Below are 19,342 nucleotides of genomic sequence, written 5' to 3'. Positions count from 1 at the left end.
CCTACAAGTTCTCAACAGCCTATCATCCCCAGATCAATGGATTAGTAGAGGTTTAAGAGAAATATGAAGAGCTTAGGTGCTTTAGAAGAACCCCTTAGAAGAAAGTGGGACCTTCTACTGCCACGCCTCTTCTTTGCTTGTAGAGAAGTCCCTCAGGAAGGGGTTGGATTCAGTCCCTTTGAGCCTCTCTATGGTCATCCGGTTAGAGGTCCATTGGCCCTAATCAAGGAAGGGTTGGATAGTGGTCCTTCCCACAAGCCAGTGAGAGTCACTGACTGTGTCAGGTCTCCAAAGGAGAATGACACAAATGATGACAGAAGCTTCAGATAACTTGAAAGCATGTCAGGCTCTGGTGAAGCAATGACCAGAAGGCCAACATGGTTGAGTTTACTAAAGACCAGCTAGTTCTAGATATGGTACCTACAAGGCAGAGGGCCTTACAGGACAAATGGATTGGACCCTTCGAGGTTGTGGGAAAACTGGAGAGGTCAATTATTTGGTGGACTTCGGCAATCCTTAGGAGGTCCCCAGGGTCTTTCACACCAACCGCCTAAATGCCCATGTCTCGAGACCAGACCTGGGAGCTTTGCTTCTAGCCTCCGATCAAGAGGAGGAGGAGGAGGAGAGTGACCCTCTACCTGACCTCCTCAGGGGACAGCCTTTAGATGGAAAGACAGGAGTTAATCTCTCTTCTGATCTGACACTGGAACAACAGGAGGAGTGCAAAGCGCTGTTAAATCAGTTTGCCCCTCTATTTTCACTCTCACCAGGCTTGACACCTTGGGGCCAGCATGAGATTCTCACTGGTGACTGTTTACTTGTTAAAAGCAGATGTTACAGGGGGGTGCTGTTGCACCGCATCGAAAATGGCTGCAGCCCGAAAGCGCTCCATCGGAGGCTTGGAAAATCTGTCCCACTGGGGGATAACAACGGTCTTCAGCCACGCTGATAATTCATCTCCTGGCTGAGAAACACCTTAAGAACACACTGTGCTTGTGGCGGCGAATTCTGTCGGTGTCTATAGGGGAACCGCTCCGGGGCCTGCAGCGGTGGTGGCCGCATGGAGATGGCGTTACCCTTCCCCCACCTTGCGGAGTGCCGGATGTCTGGGGCTCCTCAGCGGCCCGACGGGCAGCGGAGCGGCTGCCCGGTGATAGGGTCAGTGCCTGGCAGACGGTCGCGATCCTGGGCCCCTCCGGACTTGAAGTTTGGCAGCGTAGAGTTGGGCTACTCTCCTGCAGGGCACCGTGGCGGATGAGCCCCCCCGACGACTCCGGAGCACTATTGGCGTTCAGATCCTTGTGGTCGTGGGGACGGCGGTGGGTCTGACAGCGGCCAGGGCTGGTGTGTGGGTGCCTGAGGAGTACCCATGGAGTGGTGGTGCTGGGGAAGCAAGGACACTGTGGAGGTGAGTCTCTGTGCCCCCTCCTATACGGTTTACATCACTCCGCCGGGGTTGCCGCAAGCCCAGTTCTGGCACCCACTCACACTGCAGTGCCTTGCAATGAGGGGCTCTGCAGGCTCCTAACCCCGGGCACTGATACTTGTGGCCTGGCCGCGGAGGGGGTGAGTCGCACTAGTGGCCCAGCTCTGTGCGGGGCGCCGATAAGTGTGGCGTGATTTGGGGTGTGGATGTACCACATTCCCTCCGCCCCCCCCCCCCCCCTTCCAACGTGCAGTGCTGGACGTTTGCCCCATTTTGGCAGTGTGTTTAGCTGCAATTGGACATTTCATCTCCGGGGCTGTGGGGTCTGGCAGCAACTTTTGTGCTTATGGCTTCTTGCTGGGTCTGGATAGAGTTGTAATCTCGGATGGTGATCGGCTCGGAAAAAAGTGTATCCTCACCTTGAAGCAAGCTGTTGTCAGTCTGGCGTGCTCTATGGCCTCTTTTGGCTGGCGGGGGGACCTGGGAAGGGCCAGTTCGCCCCCCCCAATCCAGGTACAATAGCCCTTCCCCATTGGCGAGTCCTGGTTTATTTGTGGTCTGCTTGGAATTTTTTATCCCTGTGCCCTATTTTGAGGTGAATTGTGTGCGGGCCATGGTTGACTCACTTCACACCCCCAGGAATGGGTAACCAGAAACGACAATCTAAGATGGAACAATTTGCTAGGGCAGATCGGGCATCGTCCAGCTAGGAGGAGGAGCCCGGCGACACCAGCAATGACATTTCTGCTTTAAATCAAACCCTGCTGACTCTAAAGGGAATTACTGACAGTCTCGGGGCAAAAATCTAAGCCTTAGCCTGTAAGGTGGTTCTGTCTGCGATACAAATAGAGAAACTGTGTGGAAGGATGTCAGAGGCTGAGCAGAGGATTGGGGAGGGTGAGGACAAGATCTCTGTTCTCCAACGAGAGGTAGCTTCCTTGCAACAGATGGTCAAGAAGGTCACAGCTAAAAACAAAGATCTCGAAAGGAGATCTAGGAGAAATAATATACGGATTACAAGGGTGGTCGAGATCACACACATTGACAATATGGAACTTTTCGTTGAACAGCTCCTCAAAGAAGTTTTGGACAATCCGCCAGTCACTAGTATGTTTATGGTTGAAAGAGCCCATCGCTCATTGGCGGCTAGACCTCCCCCTGGGGCCCCGGAAAGGGCTATTATAGCCCTAATCTTCCACTATAGGGATCGAGATACCCTGCTGCTAGTGGCGAGAGAAAAGAAGAATTTGTAGTGGGGCTCATCGATAATACTACGACCATTTCCTGATTTTAGTCAGCAGGATCAGAGAAAAACCTTTTTAAACATGAAGAACATCTTGAGGAAGAAGGAGATCCGTTACTCAATGATGTACCCTGCCAAACTTAGAGTGGTACAAGAGGGTAGAGTTTCTTTCTTCACTACCCCCGAATCAGCCGAGAGGTTTGCCAGGAACATTCTGGATCCCATGCCCTCCTCTCCAGAGACTCCTTGACTGAGATGAAGCCTGCGTGCGCCTGGGGGTGTGTAGCAACTTAGGCAGTGGCTGAACAAGAATTCACAATGCAACACAGAAACATGCCAATTTATACTTCCCCTGTGTGGGTACCCCAAGTAATATGTAGCAATGGTATTGAGCCTCCAAGCTTTAGGAGCCGCAGATGCCGCCAGCTCCCCCCGTGCCCAGCGGCTACTTCGCTTGGTATTGTGTTATGCTTGAGGGGTACAGGGTGGGATTGGGGGGCCAGTAGGTTGGGGTTTCTGGCATGGGGTTTTGGGTCAATTGTGTTATTATGATTGTGTTGCTTGTAAGGGGTGGGTGGGGGGACTTCAAGTTGCCGTATGCGCAGTCGGAAATATAAGCTCTGACGCAAGCACTGACAATGCACGATTTCTAAACCCCAACGTTATAACTCCATTAGTGGCAGTGGTCTACCCCAATCGGGGAAACAGCATCCCCCTTAATGGGTCATCATTGTGGGGGGGGCATAACTGTATTAACGTGGAATATACGGGGGTTCACAGATAGTAAGAAAACCCACCTGATCACAAACTATGCAAGGAACCATCATGCTAATGTATTATGTATTCAGGAGACAACTCACAACCTCCCTAGTTTGTTGGGATGGGGGATCCACAGATATGGTTCTTCCTATTCCTCCCACTCCCGGGGGGTAGCTATATACATACACAGAAACCTGGAGTTTAAATTGCACAAAGTGATTTCTGATTGGGAAGGCCGATTTGTTTTGGTTGCGGGAGAAATCTTGGGGGGGCTCGTACTTTTTATTAATGTATATGGTCCAAACTATGACTGCCCGGAATTCTTTCAATCGTGTGCGGATTGCCTGCACATCTTTCCTCAATATAATGTGGTCTGGGCAGGGGATTTCAATGTCGCTCTAACATTGGACATGGACAGATCCTCTTCCACACAGTATGCGATGCCCCGGGCGGTGCAGAAGTGGTGGTCCATAACGAAGGACTACTCCCTGATCGATTCATGGAGGCCGTTACACCCCACGGACCGAGAATTTACTTTCTATTCGGGGGTCCATGGCAGCTCCTCCAGGATAGATTATATTCAACTGTCCCCTGAGATAACCAGATCGATCCATAAAGCTCAAATCTTCCCTCGTACCCTGTCAGATCACTCCCCTGTAGTGGCTCAATTCAGTAAGCCCCAAGATTCAGAGCCCGGGCATTGAAGGATAATGCCTTCAGGGAAGATATCCGTCATACGAATTCGGTAGAGGATCCTAGGGTGGTTTGGGAAACCTTTAAGGTTTATATTCGTGGTTGCTGTAGGTCTAGGGGGGGGGGGCTTGGAGGGGGGAGGAGAGGGGGTTTGGGAGTCCTGAAATGTATATGCAGATCTATAGCGACACTTGAGAAGGATATCAAAGATTTAGAAATGGAGCAAGCTCAGGGTGATACTCGGGAGATACAGGCTCGGCTGGGGGAGAAGAGGGCTGAGGTTCGCACGCTAATGGACAGTGAAGAGCGATTTTTAGGGGGACCTTATAGCGGCGCTCACTTAGGACGAGGGTGACTGCCCTAGTAGGACCCTAGCCTGGGCGATTAGACAGGAACAGAGACTTGATGCTATATTGGAAGTGGAGACTGAAAACGGGGCTAAGGTTATGGACAGTGTGTCCATCAATGAAACCTTCAGGGACTTCTATGAGAAACTGTACTCTACTCAGTTGACGGTGGGCCACGATAGTATTACCCAATATCTGGATAGGGTGGCGTTAGGGTGGCTGGACCCGGAACAGGCTGCATTGTTGAATATCCCTCCCTCAGATGAGGACATTTTAAAGGCAATACACTCCCTCCCAAACGGTAAAGCTCCAGGCACAGAGGGCATTACTGCTGAGATGTACAAAGCTTACGCAGATCTAATCATCCCGCCACTGCGGGACATGTCTGAACAACCCAGGCATGTGGGCACCCTTCCAGAGACTACTAGGACGCCCTACTCACGGTTCTCCTTAAACCTGGCAAAGATCCGAGCAGGTGCTCTTCATATAGACCTTTGTCCCTAATGAACACATTATAAGATCCTGGCCAAAATTCTGACAGCAAGGCTCCTTCCCCATATGCCTGCTCTGGTTTTGCCGGATCATGTTGGATTTATTCCGGGCCGGTCCACCCAACATAATCTGTGGCGGTTATTCTCATTAATGCAGAATATCAATAGGGAAATTCCTATGGCCATCGTGGCCCTCAACGCAGAGAAGGCCTTCGACTCGGTCGAATGGCCCTTCCTGTTCGAGGTGCTCCGACGGTCAGGATAAGGAAAATACCTGTCGACAGTGGATCCGTCTGTTGTACACAGCCCCTAGGGCATTGGTATATACTAATCCAATGCAGTCAGCTGCAATATTCCCCTCTTGCGGAACCAGACAGGGTTGCCCCCTCTCGCCCCATCCTCTCTGCCCTGGTGATTGAGCCAGTGGCTTGTGCATTGCGTGAATTTCACTCACATAGGGGTATAAGTATACCTTCGAACACGTCTATTGTGTCTTTATATGCGGATGACATGTTTATCTATATGAAGCATCCAAAGGCCAACTTATCCCCAGTTATGAGGGAAATTGTGGACTTCGGGCCCCTTTCTGGTTTAAGGATCAATTGGTCCAAGTCAGATTCTTCCTGGAATGGCTCATGTAACACAGGAGGAGATCGGAGATGGGTTTGCCTGATGCCCGCAGGGGATCCGTTATTCATCTAAATGGCCAGCCTTCCCGGTATTGACCTACATAACCTCTACACAATACAAAAGTAAAATGATTTCTACGTTATACAGTATCGTGCGGGCTAACACGCCCCCCTCGGGGAGCTGATACAGAGATAGATGGTAGGAAAGTCTGGGTTTTTCATCGTCAGAGGCTCAATGCGACATAGTATGCACACAAACTAAGCAAAGAGCTATGAATAACAGGCTGCGACTGATACACTTTAAGTATATGAACCAAACGTATTATTCTCCAGCCCGCTTGAGTGAGTTCTATCGGGATAGGCCCACCACTTGTAAGCGGTGTGGGAGGTCGCCGGCTGATTTTATTCATGTGGTCTGGTTGTGTCCAACAGTACAGGCTCTATGGGCTAGGATTCAGCATACCATGACTACTATGCTTGACACACCAGTATCCGACACCCCAACATTCTGGCTATTAGCCCTGATAGAAGCCGGATCCAGAAGTGAGAAGTGTCTCTTGGGCAAGGCCTCGATTGTAGCAAGATCGTTAATTGCTAAAATGTAGGGGGCGTCAAGAGCTCCGGCATTCTCAGAATGGATTTTCTCTTTGTCTAGATGTGAGAAGCGAGAATCATATAATCAAATGCTACCTCCAACCAGCAGATCCTTGGACTACTGGGCCTCGTTTAGGTGTTACTTGACAGAGCAGGAAAGTTTCTCAGATCATCTGAATGAGGATCATGTGACTCAATAATGAATCCAATAGCTTGTGGTGTCCAATATTTCCTTGTATGTTAAGATATTTGGATGGGTTACTCTGTATGTTGAAATGAACTTTGAAGGAAGGACGACTGTAGCGGGACGGTGATTCTGATTGAAATGCAAGTCCCCTCTTTCTCAAGGGTGTCAGTGCTATCCTAGAGGGACCGTGTGCGCAACTTGGGTCTGGGGTGTGAGATGGGTTGGGGAGTCATGGGATGGTTCGGGATCACTATTAATGGTCTAATGTTATAAATGTTCACCTATAATTCAATAACAACAGTTTTAAAAAAAAAGCAGAGGTTACAGAATGTCAGACAATGCAAGAACCCACAAAGGAAGAGGTCAACAAGATGCTTGATCTCGGGTAACAGAGCCATTTACAAGTCCATGGTCTAGTCCAGTTGTGCTAGTACCAAAGGCAGTATCCAAGAGTTGAGATTCTGTGTGGACTATAGAGCCCTTAATGCAGTCACCACAACTGATGCCCATCCGTTACCTAGGACAGATGAGCCGATTAAATTGGAATCACCAAGTTCGCATCGACAGAGAAGCCCTGCTAAGGACGACTTCTCCCTTTGAGCTGGTAGGACCAATCAACTCCCAAGTATGCCACCTGGACACCTATCTCGGAGCTGGTTGCATTTCCTCAGTGCTGCAGGAAACCTTAGAGCCAGGGGGAGGGACACCAGATTGTGTGCGTTGCTTGTAAGCTGGCCTAAAGCATTTGGAAGCTCCTCCGGACTCCCACGACGTTGGACCGATAGAGTCTGACCCTCCTCAGCTGAGTGCACCTTGACAGCCAGGAACAGCGTTGTTACCAGTGCGGTAGCTGAAATGTGAAACAGCCACTGAAATTGAAGTTTGCCAGTTGCGAGCTTTGACCAGTCCCAGTGCAGGAGTCCCCCGACGTCCTCCCTCTTGTCCCCACGACTGAGGCTAAGGAACAGTGAAATCTGCAGGAACTGCCAGGAACAGAGTCTTCAGCTGCATCTTTGTCTTCAATATAAAGGTACTGTGAAAACCCGACCGAGAGAACTTACCTCTCACCACGAAAGTTTGTGGAACTTTGGCAACTTGCTGGTCTAGTCAGCTTGTGACCCGACATACAAACCTTTTTTCTGTGAACTACTTCTAAGAAACGTGGCAAAGACTTTTCCATTTTAAATACCAGAAACGTTTTTACTTATACAAGACACTAGCCCATTGACTTTGGCCTACCTATTGCATTGAATCAACTCCTCTGGTGAACTCAAACTATTTGCACGGTTTTAAAGTAACTGTAATATTCGTTTTATCAACTTATGCCTTTTTGCTCCTACTTCAGTGCTATTTTGCTCCGACTTCAAGGGAGCACAACTGCTTAGTAATCATTATTGCAGTATAATTTTTGTGCAATATTGGTTGCCTCGTTTAGTGAATGCTTTATAGATGATTGCATAATAAATTAAGAAGTGTTTTAACCAGAAACCTTGAGTAGAAGTGTCTGAATACTTGTTATTGTAAGACCTATGTGTAACACCCTTACAAGCTCACATTCCCTCTTGAGATAAGCCTGGCTGCTCAGCTCGCTATCAAAAACTGTGTGGTACAGACTTATACCAAAGGTTGGTTTTGCTTACACCTGTATTCCTAGTTGTGTGTGGTGGTCCCAGAGGGTAAGCGCTTTCTCAAGCTCCAGTTCTAAGAGCTTCCTGACTACAGCCAAACCTTCATTGTGCAAACAGATGCTTAGAATTCTGAAGTTCTGAGTCAGCTGGATCAGAAAGGTAGGGAACACCCAATCTGCTTCATCAGCAGAAACCTGAAGGAACCCGAGTCAAGGTGGGCAATCATAGAACGTGAATTATTTGCCATTGTGTGGGCCCTGAAGAAGTTTAGACCATACTTGTATGGCTCTACTTTTGTGATTCAGACAGACCACCAACCCTCGAGATGGTTAATGCAGATGAAAGGGGAAAATCCTAAATTGTTAAGATGGTCAATGAGCCTGCAGGGGTTTGGTTTTACCATTGGTCAGAGTGTTATCACCAAAATGACGATGGTCTCTCCAGAATGTATGACTGACTGGAGTAAGGAGATTCATCCAGGGGTAGATTAAATCCTCCTGTCCCTTATTCGGGGGGGGGGTGGGGAGCGAATTCTCATAAATGTGCCAATTCCCTTCACCTTAGAGAGCCCCAGCAACTTTGCTGGATTTTGAGGACTTGATTTGTTTTACCTGGAGAAAGTGTGACCCTTTTTTCCAACACTCATGTATTTTGATGTGTGTTTTTCTCTTGTGTTCTTTGATTATGGAGTTTTAGACAACTGCATAGGCATCGTCACACAGCACCCTCAGACGAGTGACACAGGGAAGCCTTTTAGGCTGTCGCAAGGTTTAGATACCTTCTCTGGGATAAACTACTGTTTCCCAGAGAAAGTGAAGTTAAATGGACTTCACTAGTCTTTTTAAATTCCTAGACCCAGCACACCCCATCTTACAATAGAGTGCTGGAGGGGTTACCTATTATCCCCCGTCTAGAAACTCATGTAGCAGTCCCATGCTACCCTTTCCTCTCGAAATGGCTCGTGGTAGTGGTTTTACAACGAACTACCATGATTATTCCCGACCGCAAACACCGGTAGGGTTAAATCGCGGGAGCCATGTTTTTCAAGATAACGTCTGAGCCTCCTTTGTTTAAATGGGTCCCAGTCTTCTTTTTTCGCCATTTCTTTTTGGAAAGGTCATTCTAGAGTTTGTCTCTGCGTACCAAGCCAGGTCTGGTCCCTTTGTTCCTACGCCTTTGGCAGGCTTCAGGACTAAGTGTGTGGGGTGGGCAGGAAGTGAGGGAGGTGCCCGAAACTCCCTGCGCTTAGTCTCCTAGGAGACCCAAATACACTCTGGCGTGATTGGCTGGCTGGCTGACTGTCCGGAAAGAACAGCCACCCTGCTGGGTGAGTGGCAGCTAGGCTGGGATGAATGTGAGGAAATTGGATAAAAAGAGTCTCTTGGCTTGGAAGGCAGAGTCGACCACTGGAAGGAAAGAACCGAAGACGAGTTGGAAGAGGACGGCTGCTGCAACTCCTGGACCGTAGGTTTGCCCGGTGAAGCCCTGCTGCAGGACCGAATCGCCAAGTTCATCTCGACAGAGAAGCCCTTCAAGGACGACTTCTTCCTTTGAGTTGGTGGGACTTAACTCGTAAGCCACCTGGATACCATTCTCAGAACTGGTTCTCTTTTCCTCAGAGTGCTGCAGGAAACCGAATAGCCAAGGAGGACGACACCAGTTTGTGTGCTTGACTACAGCTACCGGAATTGAAGATTTGGCAGCTTTGTGACCAGTCCCCGTGCAGTGCAGGAGTCCCCCCGACGTCCTCCCTCTTGTCCCCACGACTGAGGCTCAGGAACAGCGAGATCTGCAGGAACTGCCAGGAACAGAAGTCCTTAGCTGTATCTTTTTCTTCAATCTAAGGTACTGTGAAAACCTGACCGAGAGAACTTACCTCTCACTGCAAAGGTGCGTGAAACTTTGGCAACTGGCAGGCCTAGTCAGCTTGTGACCCGACATATAAAGCTTTCTTCTAAGAATGACCTCGGAGAACCGTGGCAAAGACTTTTCCGTTTAACTACCAGAACCGTTTCTACTTATACAAGACTCTAGCCCATTGACTTTGACCTATCTATTGCATTGGAACAACTCCTCTGGTGAACTCAAACTATTTGCACCGTTTAAGAGTAACTATTATTCCTTTTATTAACGTATGCCTTTTTGCTCCTACTTCGAATGCACTGAATGCCATTTTGCTCCTCCTTCAAAGTAGTTTAAATGCTTCAGAAGCAAGCACTGTAGTATATTTGTGTGATATTGATTGCCTCCTTTTAGTGACTGTTTTCTAACTGACTGTAATAAATTAATAAGTGTTTTACCAAGAAACCTTTGGTATAAGAGTCTATTTGGATACTTGTGATTGTAGACCTCTGTGTAACCTCATTATAAGCTCACATTCCCTCTTGAGATAAGCCTGGCTGCTCAGCTCGTTACCAAAAACTGTGTGGTACAGACTTCTACCAAAGGTTGGTTTTGCTTACACCTGTAGTCATAGTTGTGTGTAGTGGTCCCAGAGGGTACTGCATGCAAACTTTGCCTAACACAGGTTTTGCAAGAGTCCCCCTGACGTCCTCCCTCTTGTCCCCACAACTGAGGCCCAGGAACAGTGATATCTGCAGAGCTGCACAGGAACAGGAATCATCTGCTGCATCTTTTCTTCATTTCTAAGGTACTGTAAAACAAGTCTAAGAGAACTTACCTCTTTACTGTAGAAGTGCTTGTTACTGCCACAACTCACCAGTCTAATCAGCTTGTGGCCCTACATTTGATTCTTTTCATCAAGACTCCTAAGCACTTGTGCAAAACCTTCCCATTTTACTTACCAGAAGGGCTTCAACCTATCCAAGACATTTGCCCATTGACTGTGGCTTAGCCTATTGAATTGAATGGCTCTTCTAAGAAGATCTAAAAGTACTTACCTGCTTGGGAATAATTGTGGTCTCTTTCGCAATGAGAGGTAAGTACTCAGTCTTGTTTTACAGTACCTTACGAAGAAGAAAAAGAGGCAGCTGATGACTTCTGTTTCTGGCAGTTTCTGCATATCTCGCTGTTCCTGGGCCTCAGTCGTGGGGACAAGAGGGAAGACATCGGGGGACTCCTGCACTGCACTTAAACAGTCAACAGCTTGCAACTGCCAAACTTCAATTTCAGTGGCTGTAAGTAACGCACACAATCTGGTGTCCCTCTCCCAGGTTATACGGTTTCCTGCAGCACTGTGAGGAAAATACAACCAGCTCCGAGATAGTGTCCAGGTGGCTTACTGTTGAGTTGATTGGTCCCACCAACTCAAAAGGGAGAAGTCGCCCTTGCAGGGGCTTCTCTGTCGAGGTGAACTTGGCGATTCGGACCCGCAGCAGGGCTTCACCGGGTAAACCAACAGTCCAGCAGTTGCAGCAGAGACTCGCTTTTATTCAGTTCTCTACTAGTCATTCCAGCCTAGCAGTCACTCACCCAGCAGGGTGGCGGTCCTTGCCGGACAGTCAGCCAGCCAATCACAACAGAGTGCATTTGGGTCTCCAAGGAGACCAAGCACAGGTAGTTTTGGGCACCTCCCTTACTTCCTGCTACATGTGTATCTAGACACAGGGGATACTAAGTAACCCCTCCAGCACTCTATTATAAGATGTGCTGGGTCTAGGAATTTAAAAGACTAGTAAAGTCAATTTCACTTTACTTACTCTGGGAAACAGTAGTTAATCCCAGAGAAGGTATTTAAACCTTGGGAAAGCCCGAAAGGCTTCCCTGTGCCACTGCACTGAGGGTGCTGTGTGACACAAATGAACAGATGACGCATCTGGAGTTGTTTAGACTCCATAGCCAAATAAAACACACAGAAAACACATTGATTTGAAAAGTTCAAAGTCCCAAAGTTTAGCAAAAGAGCTGGCGGGCTCTATGGTGGGAGGAATTGGCACATTCATGAGAATTCTCCCTAATACCCCAGCACTCCACAAGGGGTGGCGTGTGTGCTGGACCCACAAAGGAACAGTTAAGTAAGGCAGGGGTCCCCTTACTATTCTTGGGAACAGTAGTACACCCAAGAAAATGTAGTTCAACATCAGTGGCATGACACAAAAGGTGCTGTGTGTCAATGCAAAAAGCAGATGCCTATGGAGTTTACCAGACTCGTTTATAACAGTAAGAAACACAACCATCCTAGTCAGAAAAATCACGAGAGAGTAAGAAAAATAAAGTCACACTCACTCAGGAGTTAAAACTAAAAAGTCCAGAATCCAGCAAAAGAGCTGGGGGTCTTGAAGGTGAAAGGGAATTGGCACATAAACGAAAATTCTCCCCCACAGAGGTCGTGAGTGTTCGAAAAGCAAAACCGGGAAAGCGGAAGAAACCAACCTTCAAATTGACAGAAAGCAGCCTGCGACCCTCCCGAGTGAACGGTGGAGTTGGGGAGGAGCAGAAGAGGCGTTAACGGCCTTGAGCTGCAAGAAAGGGATGAGAGAAATCCAATTAACATAACCGGTGAGTTATCGAGGAAAACAAAAGTCTGGTTGATGTTAAAGGGAAAGTGACTAATTTGAAAGTTGAAGGTTGCGTGTGTGCCGATAAACACAAATGAATAGAACAATTGTGGAAAGAAAAGGATACAAATTAGCAGAGTGATCCTGCGAGATGAAGTTGCACATTCGAAAGTCTCTGAAATGTTTTTGGATATTGAAAGATATTGAGAGCAGAGATCAACAGGAAACCCGAGAAGGAAGAGGAAAGTGACATTTGTGAACTGTGAAATATGCCAAGAGGGCAAAAGTAGAATAGAATAACTTTGGAAAAGGCCAAGAAGCCAAGTAAAAGTGAATAAGAAAAACAAATAGGAACTACAAGTACCAAGAGGCAATTGGTGTTGAATATGAACTAATAGAGAATAAGAACAAAAAATACCAAGAGGTATTGGTATTACCCACGTACTTTTGAAAAGGCCTAGAGCGCAGACTAAAGAGATGGAGAATCATGAGTGGCAAGAAGTATTGGTGCTGCAAGATGTTGATTGTGTATTGAAGGATTGTTGAAAGAGGGGTTGAAGTGGTCATGCAGAGGTCCAAGTAAATACCTTGGAGTTTCGAAAGTTTGACAGAGAAAAGATCTATGAGATAGAACGTTGGGAAGGGAAGCCCCACGCCGGAGAGAAAGGCTCGAGCCCGGCAGAGGGAAGCCTGTGCAGAACTGTGTGAAATTGAGAATATATGAACTGAATATTGATGGCAAGGCGAGCAAAGCCTAAAGAAGGGATTGAACTATCAAAAGGTGAAAGCTTTGCATTGAACTGCTGAATTGTAGAGTAAGCCAAAGTGTGCAAGACTGACAGAACTGTGCCATCCACCCATCCTTTTGAACCTGGGAAAGGGAGTTGGTGCAGAAGCCATTCTGACATTTCCTTTGAAGAACTATTTTCATTTTTGTATTCCCTTAACACATTTGTTATTCTAAGAAGGAGGGCAAGGTTAGGTTTTTTTTAGTATAGGCCTTTTTATTTTGACCAGACTGACTTGGACGTATGTGTTATTGTTTAATGGTCGAGATTACTCCCATTTTAGATTTAGGGATAGTTATTTATTTAAGTTCATCAAGAACCATTACAAAATATAAAATATTAAAACATTAAAGCAGGGATATATACATATACAAAAATACATGGACAGATCTACATGAACAAATACCAGCATATACCAAAGCATAACTTCATAATCTAGGTCCCCAAGCCGCAATTCATGTTATAAGGAGCTAGGAGTTAGTTTATAGGTCATGAGGCATACACCAACAACAAAACATGTACCCATATTGTAGGACCTGCATCGTATAGCCTACAACATTATTTGTGTTTACATACATACATATCCTGTCTTTACATTCTCCATAGATCAATGGATAAGGCCTCTGATCTACTACTACTAAAATACAAACTGGTTTGTTAAAGTTCCTTGAAATAAAATATTGAGTTAAAATGCTGTCTCATCACCAGACTATCTACGGCAATCATATCACCATCAACCAATTTCTGCGTATTACTACGTGTGACTGACCTCAATTTGACTACTTTCTATTTTGAATTGACTACACCTAAATTCATGTGTTATGGTCCTTTATCCATGTTTCTTATTTGTTTATCTGTACCTGTCTTATTACATGTGGACATTTCGACTTCCAGAATTGGTGTAGTGCTATTTGTATCTATTCCTTTTCGGTGTTCAAACAGAAATCCCAAAATTCATCTGTTTTGATAGAATCATACCTTCCTACAAAAGGGCCCAATTGTGTCATATATGTCGGTCACATCTTGGGGCATAATGTCAGAACATGCCAGGGGGTTTTCTTATGTTCTACAAATTCAGCATATTAGTCAGGCCCCTTGCGGGGCTAATAGTGGAAGTTGATTAAGCCGGAGTTGTAATAAAAAGTGGCGCAATGCTAGACTAGGGCACTGCATAAGATAACTGTGCGGTTTGAGGTGGGGTTTGAGGTATGTACGTCTCACCTTTTTACATATTTGTACTGTTTTAATGATTGCAGGTGGGCAAAGTTACTGAACCAGTCTCACTGCTAGATTTTATTTTTGTAGAAGGTTCTCAAGATATCATAATTTGTACTGCGGTTAAAGTCTGGCGTCCACCCAATGACGGGCAAACTTTCCTCATTCAGCTCTGCATACTTTCGGGCAACCCGGCTATCTTAGATTGTTCCCAAAAAGTGTAATAGGGGACACTTCGGATTAGATCGAGATTTAATATTGAACAATCCTCTCTGTAGTAGCAAATGGCTCTTCAAGGACAGTATACCCAATTCCAGTATATGTAAGCTATATGGGTAGACTGAGGCAGCTGTAGTCATTTTATCCAGAACTGGCCTTCTATGACATTTAGCCAGTCTATATCCCTCATGGTAATCGCTTCCAGCCCATACAGAATAGTCGGTATGAAGCTCTGTTTGTAGAGTTTAAGCACGCCTTCGAGGACCCTGCCGTATTTTTCGCAAACTTATTAATTACAACTGTCAATTAGCCTTTCACTTTTTCCCCTTCTAGGATAGCACTGGAATCCCTGTGGGCCCCTATAAAGTCTGATGTAGGGGTATCTAAGTAGATACTCTAGTGTGTGGTCTTTGTCAGCCCAAATACTGACCAGATTTATTTTCCATTTCGTCATCACCATCATCTTATCCTGATTTATTTTCAGGTCGTTTGTTTGGCATACTCACACAAGTCTTTGTATTTATTTTTGACTCCCTATCGTTCGATCTAATAGCAACAGGCAGTCTGCATACAAGAGACTTGTTATATGGCCAGTGTTAGGCAAGATTGTATGCAGTACCCTTAGGGTTCACTACAACAACCTTGACCTCCTGGCAATAGCAACCGAACCTTTGGTAAAAGTCTGTACTACTAGTTGGTAGTGTGGACGAGTAGCCAGTCTTATCTCAAGAGGGGTCAATGTGAGCTGTAGGGGAGTTACACAGAGATTCACAGTGACAAGTATTCAAGCAAACACACAGGGCTTCTTGATAAAACAATTATTAATTTATTTACCAGTCAGTTAATGTAAGCCTTCTTCAGAAGGGAGCACTTTAAAACACCCCACAAATATACTTCAAAACTATATATTCTCTTATCAATAAATGCCCATTTGGGATGGCATACAGCAGAGACCTACACCCACAGGTGACTTCAATAGCTAGGCTGCTGTTGACATTAATGTATTACTGTTGGAATACAGAATTGGTTCACTATCAAGTCAACAAGATACCACAATTATTCTTAAGCAGGAAAATACTTTCAGATCCCCCATTAAGAGTCATTCAGTGAAACAGGCTAAGCCAAAGTCAATAGGCAGCAGTCTATATGAGCTGAGGCACTTCTTTGAGTGCAAGTAGAAAAGTCTTTGCACAATGTTTTAGAAGTCTTTGAAGAAAAAGATGAATCATGCAGGGCCACAAGCTGTTTGACGTGCGAGTAGTAGAACATGCAAGCAACTCTACAGCAAGAGGCAAGTTCTCTTAGACTTTGTACAGTACCTTTAAAATGAAGAAAAGATGCAGCAGATGACTCCTGTTCCTGTGCAGCTCTGCAGATCTCACTGCTCATGGGCCTCAGTCGTGGGGACAAGAGGGAGGACATCGGGCACTGCACTGGACTTGCAACAGGCAAACTTCACTTTCAGTGGCTGTTCGGCGTTTCAGCTCCTTGCGACTATAGCAAATAGCAACATTGCTGTTTCTGGCTGTTGAGATGGACTTTTCTTGCTTCTGGGGTCCCGCACTCTGTTGAGGGGGCTCAGGCTCCGTCAGTCCTGCTTTCTGGGAGTCCGGAGGATCTACCTGGAGCTCTTTGACAACTTAAAAGTAACACACACCATCTGGTGTTCCTCTCCCTAGCTATACGGTTTCCAGCAGCAACTCTGGACATGCTACCAGCTTTGAGAGGATGTCCAGGTGGCTTACTTGGGAGTTCATTGGTCCCACCAACTCAAGGGGAGAAGTCGTCCTTGCAGGGGCTTCTCTGTCAATACGAATTTGGAGATGCAGCACAGCAGCAAGGCTTCACTGGGCGAACGAACGGTCCAGGAATTGCAAAGTTCTTTGGTGCCTTCGTCCAGTGGTCGACTGCCTTCCAAGCCAAAAGTCTTGCCTTTTGTTCAGTTCTCTCCCATTCATTCCAGCCTAGCTGTCAGTCACCCGGTCAATCTCTAGAGTGCTTTTGGGTCTCCTAGGAGACTAAGCACATTTTTTCGGACACCTCCCTCACTTCCTGCCCACCCCAGAAACCCTGAAGACAGAGGCGGGCTTCACTCGTGAATCCCGCCAAAGGCAAAGCAAACAAAGGGTCCAAACCTGGTTTGGCACACAGTAAATCTCTAGAAGGACCTTTCCACAAAGAAATGGCGAAAAAAGAAGACTGGGGTCATTTTGACAAAAATGGCACCCTTGGGTGCTTTACTGCAGCTGCAAACGCAGCCTGCGGTATATGCACACCACGGTAGTTAAAAGTAAACCACTGCCACCAGCCATTCAGTGAGGAAAGGGTAGCATAAAAATGTGACATGAGAAGCTAGACAAAGGGGATACTAAGTAACCCCTCCAGCACCCTATTGTAAGATGGTGTGCTGGGTCTAGAAAGTTACAAATGTAATTAAAGTCAATTTCACTTTACTGCTCTTGGAAACAGCAGTTTATCCAAGAGAAGGTATTTAAACATTTGGAAAATCTGAAAGACTTCCCTGTGTCACTGCACTGAAGGTGCAGTGTGAAACAGTAAAAAATGATGCCTATGGAGTTTGTCAGACTCCACAACCAAAAGAAAGTTTACACACATGAAACTGAAAAAATCATTGCCTCGCTAAAACCATCCAATTGCAAAGGCGATTACTGCCCAGCCCAGATAATCAAGGATGCCGCTAGAGACCCTGCCCCCTTCGTCACTAAACTCATCAATGCCTCCTTCTCACCTAGCACCGTCCCAAGTATCTTAAGAGTCCTGGGTTCTCCCCCTGCTTAGAAAACAAACCTTAGACCCCCCCCATCCCCACCAACTATAGGCCCATCACTACTGTCCCTTTCCTCCTGAAGATAACTGACAGAGTGGCCCATCTCCAAATCCAAAAATACCTAGAGACCTACCAACTCCTCGGCACTCGTCAATCGGGCTTCCGACCGCAACACAGCACTGAGACCGCCCTTATAGATCTCAAAGCCCAAATTGACGAGCTCAATGAAAAAGGAAACACAGCTATGCTACTCATCCTTGATCTGTCGGCGGCTTTTGACCTAGTGGACCACGCAGTACTCTGCAAACACCTAGCGTCAGCCACCCACTTCTCAAGTGAAGCCATAGCCTGGATTCAATCCTTTCTCGACAACAGAAGGATGAGAGTCTTATCCACCTTAGACTCTGCAGACCCTATCCAGACAACATGTGGAGTCCCACAGAGCTCTTGTGTCTCGCCAACGATGTATAATATCTTTACTAAACCTCTATTCGACAAATTGGACAGACTGGGTGTCACCTACACAAATTATGCAGACGACACGCAGATCCTCATCCCCCTTTCGGGCAATTTCACTACGGATACAGCTTTAGTAAACAAAATGTACACCCTCATTCAGGCATGGATGGCCTCTGCCTGAATGATGAAAAACAGATCCTCATTCTAGGCTCACCCAACAACCTAAAAAAACTTGATTCCAACTACAGCTCCTTCAATATCGATGGCAATATAATCCACGTCGCCAAAGAGGTGAAAACCCTCGGTTTCTATTTGGACTCCACTTTGTCCCTAAGGAAACAAGTGAACTCCCTGGCCTCATCCACAGCCTATACCGGTAAATTTATTAAAGCATGCAGACCCTTCCTCTCACCAGCTAGCTGCATTATCCTAGCCAATGCACTAACCCTCTCAAAACTGGATTACTGCAATGCACTTTATGCAGGCACAAATAAATACATCAATAAAGTTCAAACCCTACAAAACAACGCGCTCAGAACGGCCCTGAACCTCCCAGCTAGAGAGCACATTTCGAATGTGCGGAGAAAATACAACTGGCTAAAAATTAGCGATAGGATCACCTTCAAAATTGTCACACTAACATTTAAATGTCTGAACAATGCAGCCCCCCCCCACCCATACCTTAGGGATAGAATAATAAGAACAACCACTGCACGACCAACCAGAACAGCCAACTCTTTCTGCCTCCAAACCCCTAGATTCTGACCTAAAAAAACAGGAGGTAATAGCTTCCCTGTGCAAGCAGCCCAGTACTGGAACGCCCTACCAGTTGAACTCAGAAGGGACCAGCCAAACAACAGCTTCAGGCACCATACCCGCACCTGGCTTTGACGCAATGACCTCTGAAACCGGTGACCCTGAGCATTGTGACCTGATGACACACATACCCCTCCACTCTTACATGTAAAATGTACATAATGTATTTACTGTATATAATGTGTTACCTTTCCACCCTTACATGTAAAGAATGTACATAATGTAATTATTGTATACAATTTATGTTACCAACAACCTGTAATATGCAACCTGTAACCAAGTTCTAAGCATTCTTGTTATTCTGTGCGCCCAGCTACCCAAGGGTTTTCTGGCGCCCTATAAATAAACAAACAGTGTTAAAAAAAATCAAATTAAAATACAAGAGAGAGTGGGAAAAAAGGTGTCACTCTCTCCAGGTAAAAAAAAAAAAAAATCAAGTCCTCAAAATCCAGCAAAGTTGCTGGGGGTCCCTAAGGTGGAGGGAATTAGCACATTTCTGAGAATTCTCCCCAACACTCTCCCCTTGAAATCCTCCCGCTCAGTAGCACCCACTCAGGGACTATCGGGTAGCAGCCTCACCTCCCTGGCCTCACGGGAAGGAGC

The 19,342-nt window shown here is 46.4% G+C and overlaps 1 protein-coding gene across 3 annotated transcripts in view; it reads right to left on the bottom strand.

Moving 5' to 3' along the window:
- SF3A2 (splicing factor 3a subunit 2) overlaps window positions 1–19,342 on the bottom strand; it is a 432,784-nt gene that overhangs the window by 143,607 nt on the left and 269,835 nt on the right. The window lies entirely within an intron of this gene.

This window comes from Ambystoma mexicanum, chromosome 1p, assembly GCF_040938575.1.
Source record: "Ambystoma mexicanum isolate Mex_15411 chromosome 1p, UKY_AmexF1_1, whole genome shotgun sequence".
Classification (NCBI taxonomy): Eukaryota; Metazoa; Chordata; class Amphibia; order Caudata; family Ambystomatidae; genus Ambystoma; species Ambystoma mexicanum.
This window is presented reverse-complemented; position numbering and strand designations above follow the sequence as displayed.